Source organism: Armigeres subalbatus, chromosome 2, assembly GCF_024139115.2.
Source record: "Armigeres subalbatus isolate Guangzhou_Male chromosome 2, GZ_Asu_2, whole genome shotgun sequence".
NCBI lineage: Eukaryota > Metazoa > Arthropoda > Insecta > Diptera > Culicidae > Armigeres > Armigeres subalbatus.
In genome coordinates this window covers 421,720,610-421,736,236 of record NC_085140.1, presented here as the reverse complement: position 1 = coordinate 421,736,236, position 15,627 = coordinate 421,720,610, and the positions used below count along the sequence as shown (strand labels likewise).

The 15,627-nt window shown below is 39.1% G+C and overlaps 1 protein-coding gene across 14 annotated transcripts in view; it reads left to right on the top strand.

Moving 5' to 3' along the window:
* Positions 1-1,170: 1,170 nt before the first annotated feature.
* Positions 1,171-15,627, top strand: part of LOC134213465 (protein abrupt-like) — a 186,491-nt gene continuing 172,034 nt past the window's right edge. For 5 of the 14 annotated variants that reach the window (XM_062692533.1, XM_062692530.1, XM_062692540.1 and 2 more), the window contains exon 1: positions 1,178-1,760. The gene's annotated coding sequence lies outside the window, so the exon portion shown is untranslated. Of the gene's footprint in view, positions 1,761-15,627 lie in introns of all 14 variants that reach the window. The other 9 variants (XM_062692539.1, XM_062692538.1, XM_062692536.1 and 6 more) reach the window with 5 other exon arrangements.

Below are 15,627 nucleotides of genomic sequence, written 5' to 3'. Positions count from 1 at the left end.
TCCACCCGAACTTGAATAGTGGTCATTAAACGAGCGAGACAAAGCAGAAAAAAATCGTACTTACTTATGCCCAGGCCGCCAGAACCGGTGAGTGATAGTGAGCTAAAGGATTGGTCTCGCTCTGATGTAGAACAACAGCGCGCCGCCGACGACGTCGACGATTGAATCATTGAAAACAAACATTCTTGATGCGATGCCGTCGCATCGTTTGCCGGGAGAGGAATGAAGAACCGGAAAGGTGCGCTCCATTGGAGCCGAAGGTTGATACGATGATGAACCGGCTACTGCTCCACCAATGCCCAAACCGCGTTCCTCTTTCTTGTGAGCCGGACTTGAGCACTCACGTCGGGTAACGAGAGGGATACACTTATGCCGGATAAGGATAGGCGGTATGGGATTTCCCGGTTGTGTGTGACAATATCGAAATACTGGGTGATTCGGGCGTAACTGCCTATGATATTTCGTAGAATGTAAACGTTTTTCTCCTAAATAGTGTACATACCTCCTTATTGAAATAGTAGAACAGACACAGAAGTTGCAGCTTAATTGATTGAATTTCATGATGCTGTGTTTCAGCAATCGATAATCTATAAATATATATTTTTTTAAAGCACCGCATACCCTTATTATAGAGGGTGGTAAAGCGACCAATGAAATGGTCGGTGGGACGTACATTTGTCGAACTAGTCGAACTATTGAAGGATGTCATCAGATCTGAGTGAGTGAAGGATGCTGCGCGTAGTTGCGCAATCTTCAATGAGATCTGTATCCACGGTGCCGTCACTATGAATCGCTTCCAAGTCAGTGTAACTTTGGCATTTCGTGCAAAAACAACTTCCTATGTAGAGCGGGTTCGGTGAAATTCAGTCTGTGTTCGTCTTCTCCACCCAGTTAGACAGGTTTGTTTTTCTTTCGATTTCGTTTTGGTCGTCCTGTGAGTGTCGGTGCTTGTGCAAGTTTTATGCTGCTGCTCTGCAGCATGTTTATGATTCTACGAGAGCGGCGAGTGCCATAGAAGAGCGCGTATGCTCGCTCTCGCGCTCATAACTCGGCGGGTATTGGATGGTTGGCTCTCCTTCATCTCCAGGGGATTCCCATCGCTGTGTACTTGTGTGTACTTACGGTGCTTGCTTGCTTGCAATACATACAAGTTGCGCGTACTCAATCATTCGGTCGGTAACGCTCACGTCGTGTGCACACTCACTCGTCGTCTCGCGTCTTCTTCGGTCGTGTCGTTGTTCCTGTGGTCACTGCTCCTATCTGTACTGGTTGGTCGGTTCGGTACTGTCTCTGTAGTGTACTGTGCGGCACATATTGCTGGCGCACTTGAACACTTTCCTCCACCAACAAGCGACTTCAGTTGCACAGCGTGAGTGATAGAGGGAGGAAGTGTACGGTACCGCTCGGTCTCCAACACCTATCAAACGGAACAGAAACAGGTACTTGGCACAGTCCAGTCCAGTTGGAGATCCTCGTCGTGAGTCACAAGCGCCGCGCGGGGGGTTTCGGTGTCCTGCCCAAGTCAGTCTGCAAGTCGCGCTTCGCGAATCCGGAAGACTCCCGTCAGAGCGCAGCATCTTCATCGGTTGTCGTAGACAGTTGTCGCGTTCTGGAAATCAAGATAAACAATCGTTGAGTGTGTGTGAAGTTGCGGTTTTATTATTGCGGTTCTACGGTCAGGAAGTGCGTGGGTTCGAATCTCGATCGGTGTGACAAGTGTGCGGAAGCAGAACAGTTTTCATTGTTTGTTCTATGAACAGGTGCGAATCAAAAATGATTATTGTGATTCTTAAGTCGAGCAAATACTTCGGATGGTTTCGCGACCATTGATCCTGATACTGAGATGATTTTTTAAACCGAATAATATTCTTCGATTGCAACGAATATTTAGACCGATGTTTTAGCCAGTGTCACTTTGATGAATGGTTCGCTTATCGATTAATTTCTCATGAAGCAAACCAAATAATAACAGCCGGACGTGATAACGTGCCCAGAGAAGCAATTAATTTCCACACCTTCAAGTGCAATCAGCGCGGGATTCAATGGCTTGAGCTCTATCAGCTTACGGCATGCGATAAAAAGAACACACTCTATTAATCAATTATACGTGCTAGCTCCAATAATTGGGCACCGGTCAGCGCTGATAAGTGGTGTTCACCGAGAAGATTTTGTCAATCATATTTATCGTCATGACACGGTTTTTCCGTTTTTTATTAAATTAAATTAATAACTCGAACGTCATTTCCCCAAACTACGACAAAAACAATTGAACTGAAAACTGACTGAAGAAGAGTGTATGTGTGATTGATAAAAAACAGTAACACGGGTAAAAAATTAGGACACAGAAAAACAATCGAAAAAGTTCGTAATTAATCAACAGTTTGATTGATTTTGATTAAAAGCGAGTGATAACATTCATGGCCGCCAACGTCCGTGGCGAACCGTCCGATGCAACAACGGCTTCGAAAAATTTAATTAAATTATTTTTTCGCGCTTCCACTCTCTCATAGAAAAAAGGCGGTGTGCTCGTCGTCAGTCGATATGTTCGTGTGCAATTCAAGACAAAATTTTCAAAACGACTTATCTGATTTTGTAAACAAAGATTCAAACGACGATTTGACGAATCTGATAGCTCTCCCACGCAAACCATTACCATCAACAGGTAGCGGAAACCTTCAACTACCTATAGGTGGTGTTGATTTGCGTGGGAGAGCTATCAGATTCGTCAAATCATCGTTTGAATCTTTGTTTACAAAAGCAGATAAGTCGTTTTGAAAATTTTGTCTTGAATTCATACTTCAAGTGCATGTGACACAAGTACTCTATATGGAAACAAAAACAATGGCAATGTGCAGTAGAACGTCACGCGAAAAAATAAATAAACAAGAAATATGACAAAAGCAATAACAACATAGTGGATTGGAAGCGCTACTAGAATATGAATATGTGCTTGAACAAAACCGCAGAAAAGTGATAGAGAGCGAGCGAGCGTTTCGTTGTTAGAGCCGTCTGCCGTCGCTTCCTCGACCAGTCAGTCAGTGCAGTGCCGTTTGACCGAATATCATCCGTCACCACATGGGTGATGAGCAAGTGTGCAATGAATATTAGTGCTGGCTGCCATTGAAACCTGATCATAGCAAACCATCATTGCCGGAGCCGTCGTCACCCCTCGTGTGCTGCAAGGCCTACTGTTACCGACTCTAAGGATGTTGGTTGGTGAGCGCACCCTCTTCCATTCCCCTTTCAAAAATATGGCTAATCACCCTCGGCGAGTTGCAGGTCCGAGAATCAATAATCTATCCCAACTTTCCTTCACTCAATATCGGCGCATTTTTATGGAACTAAATCTTGCGTAAATGTTATTAAGAGCACTCAAGATCTAAACTCGAGTGACCAAGCCGTATATATTAGCTAGAAAGCATCCCCACGAAGATCTCGACGTTTTGGCAATAATTTGAGATTTAAGTTTTGTGGAAAATTACTGCTTTTCTGCCGCGCCAAATAAATCATATCTCCCGTCTCTAAATCCAGTTGACGATGTCATGTCGAGGTTTTTTTTCGATTAATCGATACACGCTACAATACAGTCAGCTGTTCCCTCCGAAGAACCAGTCAGGGTTCCGTGAACTTCGGGTCCACAAATCTCATAAATCTCCTCCCTCCCAACCCCCCGGCTCGGATTCTGAGCATCCTCCGCATCTCACATAATCTCACTCCCATTCGTCTTCCCAGAGCTATGGCAATGGTTTCCCGCGAGTGGGTTTTGATGCGAAGGGATGATGACGGTCGCGAATCATGACTGCGACGACGATGACGATGATACCCAACCACGGCTCACTCACTGCGTTCTAGCCGCCTTACCTATTCCACTGATCTTCGGCACACATAAATATGGTTTATTGATTTTCCCCCTTTTTTTCGGCCGGAGTGCGCTCTCCTGTGTGCAACTGTGCGGCGGAAAATCGTGCAAATTAATCACCCCTCATCGCCCGCCGAATGCACAGATTCTTCCGGGATCACGAAATCAGCCGGCACGGCACACAGCTCAAATCGATTACACATGGTTCGATATGAGCCGGCCAGTGCAGTGGCATCACTACTGCAGAATCGGGTACGATTTTGGGTTCGGGAGTTTTGATCCTAAAAATAACGCCCGATAAAAACTCATAACTCATCGGCTTTAATTATTAATCTGTTCGATATATTTTTTTGGCCCGATGCTTAGTTTAACATTTTTCATAGATCCACGCTAGACGCGCGGCATGCTAGCTATTCGTTGTTGATTGAAGTGGGAATCATGATGGTGAACTTGCGAAAATCTACCAGAAAAAAAGGCGAGGGATGAGCGAGTGATTAAACTTAGGGAAAACCCTTTTCGCTTATGAAAAGGGAGATTCGTATTGGAAATTACAGGGGAAAGGTTTGATTCGGGAAGTGCGAGAAAAAATATTGATGGTGCGTTTCCAACACTACAGTAACTAGCAAAAAATATATTGAATTGTAAATTCAAGAATTTTGGTAATCATTTTAGCACAATTAAATGTTTAGATATTTAATGCCGCATATTTATGTTTGGTTCAGTGACGTGCATAAAAGCTCGCATACGATGCTTAAAAAAATTATCGAAAACCCGAAAATATTTTTGAGATTTCATTTCATTTTCAAGAAAAGCTTACTTATATTACTGAGAAAATAATTTGAAATTCATAAAAATTAAAAAAAAACATTTTCGAAATGTTACAGCACTATTTGAAGTTGCTACAGAATTTTTTCGATGCCGCTAGAAATCCAAATGTTATGATATTATGATCACAAAACAGCCAGATGTTACAGATTTTTAAATAATTCCCAACAAAGAATGTATGCTGAATAAGCTAGTTTTTTAGCTGGAGAAGACTGTTTTTGGTTGAATAAGCGCTCTACGAGCTCCCACAATGTTTGTTGGCGGAAACATTTATATTTTCGTATTTTCAAACAAATGCAACTGTGAACTTTTGAAATCAGACCATATCGGAATTGAATTAATGGCTGTTCTATTAAGTTGAAAATCCAAAACAAACTACTACTAATTACAACTAATCAATAAATATACATAACTAGCTGACCCGCCGAACTTCATCTCCCCCAAAATTAATAAGTAAGCACAAACATTTTTGTTTTCGCCTGTTCGTCATAGTCTCGAAAACCAATAAAAGAGACGCTTTTTTGTAAAACTCATACGTACCAAATCGTAGGCTCAGGAGAAACGTTCTTCTATAGTGGCGTTCTAGCAAATGTACGTTGCTTTAGTTGGTTTTAGCCCCTACGACGATGGACGGAAATACCTGCCGTGTCCCTATTCACGATTTATTTCATTTGACCCTTCAGAAACCTCTTTATCGACAGAAACGATAAAGTATTATGAAGGGGCAAATTAATTCGCAGAGCAAGCGTCAAAACTTTTTTTTACATGCAAAATTTGGTTCCATTTGCTTGATTAGTTCTTGAGTTATGCAAAAAGTTGTGATTCATTTGTATGGGAGCCCCCCATTCCAGAGAGAGGAGGGATCTCAAACCGTCATAAGACTTTTGTCCAGCCAATCGGCTCAGTAGTTTCCGAGTATATAAGGATCAGACTGACAGAAATTCATTTTTACAATGCCAAATATTATTCTTGAGTAGAAGTTTGAAATGTGATTATGAACAATTCTTTCACAGTAAGGGGTGTGAAGCAAAAGCAATTCAATAGCTTTAAAACCTCCGAAGTAGCACCTATCGTAAGACGAGTTTAGTACTATTTCGGGGCTTCCCTCGTCAAATCGGGGGCTACTTTGGACATTTTGAAACAATAATTATAACGTAAATTACTATCAAATTGCCATTATCACCATTCGGATGCCTGGCAACTTTCTGTTTCAAATTTGATAGTTTTCCGTTTAATGTTTTCAGAGAAACAAAAATCCAAAGTAGCCCCCAAAGTCAAAAGAATCCCCGTACGGCGGTACGTATTTCGATTTTAACTGTAATGCCGTCTTCAGTGTCTCGTACTTGACTCGACTTTCCCACTAAACTCGTATTATGACAGGTGTAAACATATTCTACTAAAAGAGCTTCCTGGTCCTATTGTACCGCGGGCATGCAGAGAGGACGTGCCAAGCTTCTCAGCAGAAAATCACCAGCAGAAATTCCCCAGCAGAAAATCACGAAATTTATTCGACAGGATTTAGAGGAATCAGCAAACTTTTATATTTCTCATAATCAATGAAACAATGTTTGTTTACAAAATCTTGTTCGCCCAACATCTAAAACGTTCAAATGTCCGAACTGAAAAATGTTCCGCGAAACATTCCGCATTTCACTTATTTCCAAATAATTTCCGTTAATGACATAAAAAAATCACAAAAAATAACTAACTTTCAGTAAACATTTTTGAAGAAATTTCGAATTTTGGTCCCCATGTGTCTAATACTGGGCTGGTTTAATGAACTTCTAAGCCGAAATCTCTTCGAAACCGCTCATTTGAAAGTAGTTGGAAAGTAATTGGATTTTATATTGCAGACTATTTGCAGCTTTAATTTATTCTAAAATCGACCGACAACCATTGAACACAAACTTTGACGTCTAAAACAGGATTAAGGTCACTCCTGACGGAATCCAAGTTTCAAAGTTCTCGCGTTTTCGGGGGTACACCACTCGATACGGAAGCAACGCACAACTGTCATTTTTATTTTTTCACGCATGCTGCGACGCAGCAAAGCTAAATCAACAAAATGACAGTTGTGCACTGCCTACGTATCGAGTGGTGTGCCCCCGAAAACGCGAACACTTTGAAATATAAATTTGATTTGACATAAACACAATAACAATAAACAATTGTGTTCTTGCTCGAGCATATGTGAGAAACATGTTCCGTGGAGTGCGTGGAGACGCGTTGTGCATTGTAGATAAGCCTTCCTAGGGCGTTTTGCTCCGCCGAAATGTTAGATGTTCCATCAAAATGTGGAAAATTTCGGTTTTTCAAGGCTCACTGAGTTTTTTATTTTGTTGAAGTAGGGCGGTCCAATAGCTGCAAATCTGTTTGTGAATATCGAATTGCAATTAAAAAGCAATGCAGTTAGAGACAGAATCATATAAAATTAATAACCAATAAAAAAAAATTAAAAGCATGAAGAGAAATTGTTTCCCATACAAGTCTAAATAAGAGTGTATCAAAAATTTCGATTTACTATCTTCTACAAAAAATGATAGCATGTATAGCTTCCTAGTGTCTGAATCTATATAATTTAGTCGAAAGACATTTAGTCGAATGACGTTTCGTCTAGTGACATGTCGACCACAAGGACATTATGTCGAATGGCTATTTGATCGAAATTAAATTTTCTGTTAATCATTAACGAATTATGGTTGGAAGTGATTTTTTTTTAATCTAACGTTTATTTAGAAGGCTCATTTGACATTCGGCATTACGGAGCCGGATAGGGTAACTGTACCAGTTTTGGCCATGTTCCTAATTTGGCCAGTTTCTTACATAGCGCCAAAAGTAAAGCTATTTTCGAGGGTTTTATAAGCTCTAACAAGAGATATATCCCTTATCTTCCTTCGCTGTTGAAACTGATCAATATTTTGTGGAATATATGCATTTTTTAGGGTTGGCCAAATTAGGTACTAACCCGAGCAGCACAAGTCAGAAAAAACTGGTTGCAGCAACTGTATTGCGACTAAATCTGGTCACATATGAGTTGCAGTAACTTATGTGGAACATGTGTGCTGCTAGGGAAGGTGGCCAAAACCGGTACATTTACCCTATATGTTTTTTGTGCAATTCATTTACAATTCTTGTGCTTCTCCTTACAACAAGAGTTAGTTTGGGTTGCCGACGCACACGTGACTGACTCGAGATTAGGGATCTCAAATACGCAATATGAAAGGGGCTTTAGGATTTTAAATTACTGATTGTGAAGTTGTTGAGTTGGTTTAATGGTGGATTTTGGCATTGATCTGTAATGGAAGAGAAACAAAAACAAAAAAAACGAGATTCATCGAAAAGAAAACAACATTTTTTGCTACAAACAGGGGAAACACAAAAAAACAAATTCTAACATCAATCTTTTTCAAAAACAGATAGATAATGTTCATATACTCTGAATCAAGGCCTATCAACACTTCCTTAACGGGTTTTATTTGTTTTCCTCGGACCCGGACAGTTTCAGTCAACTCAAACCTGGTTTCACGATGCTCGACGCACCCCCACACGACGTGCTCGATATGCTGATAGTTGCTACGGACACAGAGATTGTTTCCAGTAAGCCCAATCCGAAACGTATGTGGATTTAGCGAGTAGTGATTAGACATTAGTCTACACATGGTTCGAATGAAATCACGTCCCACGTTCAACCCTTTGAACCATGGTCTGCAACCATCTACCCATGTCTCCACTTTTCCATTTACGCTGCCAAGTGATTAAGGTTTCCTGACGAGCTATTGCAAAATATCGCCTTCCATAGCGCCCACCTTAGCCAGGGACTCCGCTTTCTCATTGCCCGGAATCAAGCAATGAGAAGGGGTCCATGCCATGGTGATGGTATAGGAGCGTTTTGATAGAGCACTCAGTGCTTTTCGCATCCCTCTTAAGAGATACGCTGAGTGCTTAATCAATTTCATCGAACGAACAGCCTCCAGAGAACTTAGACTGTTGGTGAAGATGAAGAAGTGCTCAGTAGGAAGTGTTGCAATAAACTCCAGTGCTGCTAGCTCAGCAATGTATTATACTGAACATGGCTTCGGCAATTTGAAGGAGGCGCTATGTAAATTGTTGTACACACCGAAACCAGTGGAATCCTCAAATTTCGATCCATCTGTGAAAAACCTTCTGTCCGCGCTGACATGCCCGTACTTGTTTGCAAATATTCTAGGTATCACCATCGAACGATAGCAATCGGATATTTCGTAAATTTCTTGTTTCATGGTTGTATCAAACACTACAGCGGAACTGTGGGAATAAGAGAAGTTATCACGATTGGTGTTAACCGAAGGGAAGTAAATTTGATACCGAGCTAATTACTTATTGTGCAAATATTAAGCGAAAGAAAGAGTATTCATGAAAAGAATAATAGAATCTATGTTACAATTCACTGCCCTTTCGTTCAAATGTTCCTTCGAACAAACGTCCTTTCGACGAAATATTCGACTAAGCATCATTCCACGAAATGTCCCAAAGCCTTAATCTAATAGATGAAGTTTCATATTTATTGTATGTTAAAAATTTGGCAGGATTGTTTTTCCCAAAATGATGATACGCTCTATAGAGTTCTTTTACATGTATTTCTGAAAAAAAAATACTGGAAGTTACTTTTTTCGGAAAAGCTGCCTGGGAAAACTATTTTGATATTTTTGTGTAGGATTTCGAAAGATCTACTGAAATAATTTTCAACGCTAAGCCTAAGCTAACGTTCTCTTGCTATTTTGAACAAATAATAATATATAAATCAATTTGAAGAGGAATGCATCTACAAACTTCTTAAACAATTCCAAGAGGAATGTATAATACTTCCGACTTGGTATTGGAAAAAATAACGTCTTGAGCAAATTTCATAAAATGCATGAAATTCACATTTTCCAAGAAGCTTCACATTTATTTGACATACTCATACTTGTATAATACGTTACGGAGTCGTGATTCAACACATTCTACATTTAGACGAATTCGCACGGATTGATTAAACCCCTTTTTAAGGTGAATTCAAATCGAATTTATGACAAACACCGTCGCAAACATAATTTAAAACAAATATTACAGCAGAAGTTTGAAGTATGAAAAAGGTTTTACAAATAAGTTGAGGAATTTACGTAAGGGAACAATCCAACGAACGAGCGCCAATAGTTCCGAGCAATCCAGATTTCCTGATGATACATCAAACATAAACTGTCGCACATATTTTAAACACCTGATGGAAAGGGCTTCTGAATTCGTTTGAGAATCGGAATGTGAATCAGGTTACATGGTGACCATACTCCGATACAGTAAACATCACTGAAGCCGGCAGCATGACGACAACACTGCAGTGTCTGTCTTAGATATTTTATGATGCTATGACGTAGATGTTGAGTATTATAGGACCGAGGGCACAGCCTTGGGGTACTTACAAAGCTATGCTGGCTTAAGATTGTCTGTTCCGAAACCATAATCTAGATGTTTTAAAACTTTTTCAAGATCTTTCAGATCTGTCCGAATGACATCTGGAGTATACCGAAACCATGGTAAGCTAATGCTATAGGATGGTATTGGTTCAAAACAGTTCTAGCGTCGGACAGGAGATGCTCAGTTGAAAACACGTCCGAAGTACGTTGCGCGAAGGTTAGCTACTACATTCCTTGTTTGTGAAGTAGTCACATTTATTGTACTTTACCGAACAGGGGATGTCATTGTCATCCTAGGTACTTATTTTTGATGTAGGTATTTCTAGAAACGGGAAGGATTGTGCTTGACAGAAATATGTCTCTGTCAGAAGCATTTTTTGCTAGGAAGTATCGACTACGCAGATTACGCAAATTGTTGCACAGATTGATGATGTTGGACGATTTTTCAGCGAGCCTGGCGGCTGCTGAGATGAACGGCGACGCGGCTCTGTGAAATCTTGTGTGGATCAGCTTAAGAATCAAAAATCTTGCTCTAATAGCAGAAATTGGAAATAACCCGATAGTTGGTAACGTAATTCCGACTTCCAGATTTATGGGTCGGTATTGTGGATGCGGTTTTCCAAGCAAATTGAAACACTTTTTCTTCGAGCGAGCGGTTTAACCAGTCACAACGGAGCGGCACAATTCTTCAAGATTTGCTGTTCGGATCTAATCTGGAGTAAACTGAAAACATGATAAAACTTTAGCTGCTCGTTTGTGAAGTAGTCCCATTATACCAAGTAGGGGATGCTGTTGCCATTCTTTCTATTTTTGATGTAGTTCTAAAAACGGGTAAGATCGAGGGTAAGATTCTGATAGAAGATCAAGAAGTCTTCCGTTTATGTTTTGTTTACAACATGGTTAATTTGTCTCAAGCAAGGATTGAATCCTAAAGAGAAAGAGCAAGTCTCTCACTTATCATCTCTGTATACATATACGATACACACTTAAATCATTTCACAGATTTCTGTGAATTTTGCTTCAATTCACCGAAATCTCAACAGCAGAACTGTTCGGTAATTATTTCACCGATTTTCTGCGGTATTTTCCTTTGTTCAACTGTCAAAACCACCAAAAAATCTGTAAAATTTTTACCGAACAGTTCTGCTGTTGAGATTTCGGTGAAATTTCACAGAAATCTGCGATTTATTTTAAGTGTGTATGTAGCATACCGCGAAAAGACTTGTTTCGCAAGCTGTCATGATATAGAACTGATTCGGGATGTTATACCCCATGATAAATTTCTTGTAGAAAGCTCCAAATTCGGGGAGCACTGGCCCTGATGATGCATTTCAACTTGTTCTAGACAGCTGTGCAGTAACCAACACGAAAGGAGCGAAAACAATGCGAGAATTACCATTTTTCTGTGGGGACTGCCTATCCGATTCTGTTTTTTCGCCTTGTATACAAGTTTGATAAACTTGGAATCATGGCTTGTTATGATTCGGAACAATTTTTGCCTCTCTTTCATTGTTGTTCGTTATCTGTTGTGAGCGATTTCTGCAAAACCTAGTCTCAAGCCATTGGTAAACTTTGCTTTCCTGAATCTGAGCTCGGTGCCAGTGCAAGCGTTAAAAGTAACGTACTCATCGATATTGTCATTGAATAACATTCTTGTTGATTAAGCTTGTTCTGTAAGATAATGGAAATCAAGAGTAAGAAGTTACAATTATGGTTTTAAAACGACAGCGATTTACTCTTCAAGTATGCTATAAAACCACAATTATTCTATCGATGTGACTAGGGCCCATAGAGTAAGATTGACTTCTAATTATTAGTGACAAAGCGTTCAACCCCGTGGAAGCACCTTGTGCTATTTAAGGTTCATCCATTTTGAGTATTCAAATATTACCAATATTTAACATGCAAATTTCTTTGAAAATATAAAAATGCCATGGAGATATTTTAAGGTCTTTTACGCTCAAACTTGGACTCAACACTCATATTCTTATTTACGTTTGAATGCTGCTTGGAAGGAAAGTTGATGCGAGTTCCTGTTTACATCAGCAAAATCAAATGGAGATATAGTTCGGACAAATCGAATTCGATCGTCCAGAAACAATAATACGGATAAAGGCACTGTAAGAACCGTTGAATAATTTAAAAGCTCTATTGAAAAAGGTACCACAAACCATTCCTTCCTTCTTCATCAATTTAGTTGTTGGAGCAACGGTATTTTTTATTATCAAGCATTGAGAGTACGAATGTTTTGCAAATTTAAGACACATCCCGCTGTTAGCTGATGACGTTCTTTGGTACGGCCCTCGAGGAATATCCTCCGTAACACATAGGTGGAATCAGTAAAGTCTAAGGTCTGACTAACCTATGGACTCCTTTGGTCCTCGAGTCCCAGGGTAGTTTTTAGAGGAAGTTCTGAGGTTTATGCACCTTGATAAAGCAGATTTAGGAGTTGATTTTAAAGCAATAATTTTCTTCCTTTGGATTATGAAGGCTGGTGGTAGAAATGGATAGTGAATCCTAAGTATCCATTAGCTGAGATATGAATCTTGGCGAATCTTTGTATAAATTTGGCACTTCACTGAACTTTAACTTATCGTTAGTTAGGCCGATACAAATATTGAAAATCAATTATGTCTCACAACAGCCCCCTCCCTCCCCTTCGGGTTTTTTTGCCCAAAAATAATATCTTGAGAAGCCAACAAAAAAAATTGGGCTAATTTTGAGGATTTTCCAAACATTCTTTAAATCCGAGGAGTTTTAATATTTTTTTCATTTTATTATTTATTTTTTATTATCCCTCCCCTCTTGACCGTTCGGAGACCAGTTGGACAAAATTTACATTAAATTATGTGTAACGGCCTTAGATCATATAAAAAAACTATTGCGGAATTCCGGTAAAATATTGACGGATTCTGATACTATCCAGAAAAAAATCGAAAAAGTCGAGAAAAGCCGAGAAAAGCCGAGTCAAGTACGAGACACTGAAGACGGCCTTACTGTTGAGGTCGAAGTACCAGAAAAAGATGTCAGGGAATTTTGCTTGAGGCCAAGTAATAAAAATCTCAAAATCCATTTTCTATTATTTAAGAGTTCCTATAATTTTTACTTTTTCACATAGGGCAAATTACGGCTTTGGCAGGTTTTGTTCTATTATTGTCAAGGGGGTTTTCTATAACTAAGTATACTCAAATTTGGCCTAAACATTCTTTGCATATCAAAGAATATTGTGGCCAAATTTCATAAAATTTGGTCATCAAAAACCCCTTGACAATAATAGAACAAATCCTGCCGATGCCGTCATTTTCTCTATCTAAAAGTGAATACTGGGTGGAATCTTGCTAGATAAATAGAATATTCAACAGGACTGTTATTTGGCTGGTATAAATAAGGCTTATATTTAAATGATAATTCTGTGTTTATTATCGTTATCGGTTCCAAAATTTAAGAAGTTATCGCTGGCTACAACTCGCCTACTTTTCTCACCTGAAAAATATTCAAATGAGAATTGCAATCATTGTCGTCGATTTAGCACAACACAGATTGGAATTATTTCTGGTCTTTCTGGTCCATTATAAGGTCTGTCTCATTTGGCGGATCAAAACTTATTTCAGTTTAAATTTGATAAATCGTTTTATTTATTTCGAACTGCCCACCTTGCTTTTCACTTTATTAAAAGACACGTGACAAAAGTTATTCAAATATTCTTGGCTAGCGAACGGGTTGATTTCTAGTTCAGGTTCAATGAAAATGCAAAATTGTTTTGAAATTTCGAAATAAAAAAACACCTCGATGACAGGAGACCGAAAAGTATAAAATAAAGGTACATGTGAATCTAACTTCTTTTAAAAATCTTCAGCCAATGAAGTTTATATTAATAAAAGTCAGTTTTCCATTGTTTCTTTGTTTACCATAAAACCTATTTTGGCAGTAATACTGAAAGCAAAGTTTTTTTGTCGCATAAGAGTCCCATGCCAGTTCTCTCCAATCTGAGTAATTCGCCGTTGATTTTTTTACTTCTTTTACATGGATAAATACGAAAAAAAAATCTAAAAATTGATAATATATTCAATCTTTCTGAAACATCGGCATAATATTGTTTATCTGTATACATTGCTATGGAACTGCTATATGGACCATCATTCTGTTTATTTTTGTCTGGAAAGGGACTGTAATATCAATACGAGATAACACAAACGGGCTTTGGTTTTCAAATTTCTAGAATGAAGTCTATTATTTTATCAATTTTTCTTTAATTGGAGACGATTTAAAGCTTTTCTTGAAATAAAATCAAAATTGTCAAAAATCGACATGGGATTCTTGTGTGAATGGAGACAGTGTAGAGCCGATAAATTCCTGGTTTTCTGTAACCTATGATTCTGTAAGCGTAAGGTTTCAAGAGGTTTATTTTTATCTATTTTGTTTATTTAACAGGCTCAGGCGTGTATAACACTTAACGGAACCGAGACTCTTTATAATATTCACAATCTATATCATTATTATCAACAGTTAGTAAGGGGAAGGACATAGACCAAGATACGCGTGGCGACTCAAGGTTAGATTACGTAATTCTAAGACGGACGAGGGTTTAAAGTGATGGTAGAGGTTCTCAAATGTACATGATGTTTTCTGTGAATCCATGAACTGAACTTCTATAAAGACTCGTAATGTTCTCTAGAAGAACGCAAGAAAGATCAAAGCAATTTTCGTGAAGAATTTGTCGAAAATTATCCTGAATCCACGAAACCACATGTCAGCCGTAAGTTTGCATGATCGTGTGGGTTCTGTGCAAAGATATGGTTACTATTGAACCCTTATGAATTTTCATGAGTCTTCCGAGACTTTTGAATCTTCTTCGACTGCCATAATTTCTGTCGGACTACTCACTGACCTGCCTGTAAATTTTATTAGACTTCCAGTAATCAAGAGAATTTTATGGGCTGCCGGAATCGTTTTGGTTCTTCAGCAACCTAGGATAAAAATTTCCTGAGAATCTTACTGACTCCTATGAATTCTAACAGAGCTTCATTTTTTTTTGTCTTTATCAGAGTTAGTAAAGACGATTCGACTCGATGAAAGACTTATGCTTCCGATTCGAACACAAATTATCACATCAAAACGACCCAATAATTAAAGATGCATTTCATATTGCAAACTTCCCTGAAATCAATTAAGCATTTCCCCATACATTACCATTCCCATTAATAAAAACATTGTTATTCCAAGAATGTCGCCGCCCACCTGTAATTACCATTCTTAGGGTTGACACTTTTGACAGCATAACCACATATAAATGTCCTCCGGTGCTTATCACCGCAGTCCTGTCCTGTGACATCCGTCAACATCGTCGTCGTCATCGCCGTCGCGGACTGTGCAGGTCCGTACCGTTCAATTAAACACTTAACTTTGATGGAGCTGCCTCGATTGCTACATTGTTTCCTGGGGATAAGATAAGAGGAAGAAACATCCTGGGAATCGATTATTGATTTTGCATATTTCATAATTTCCATGGGA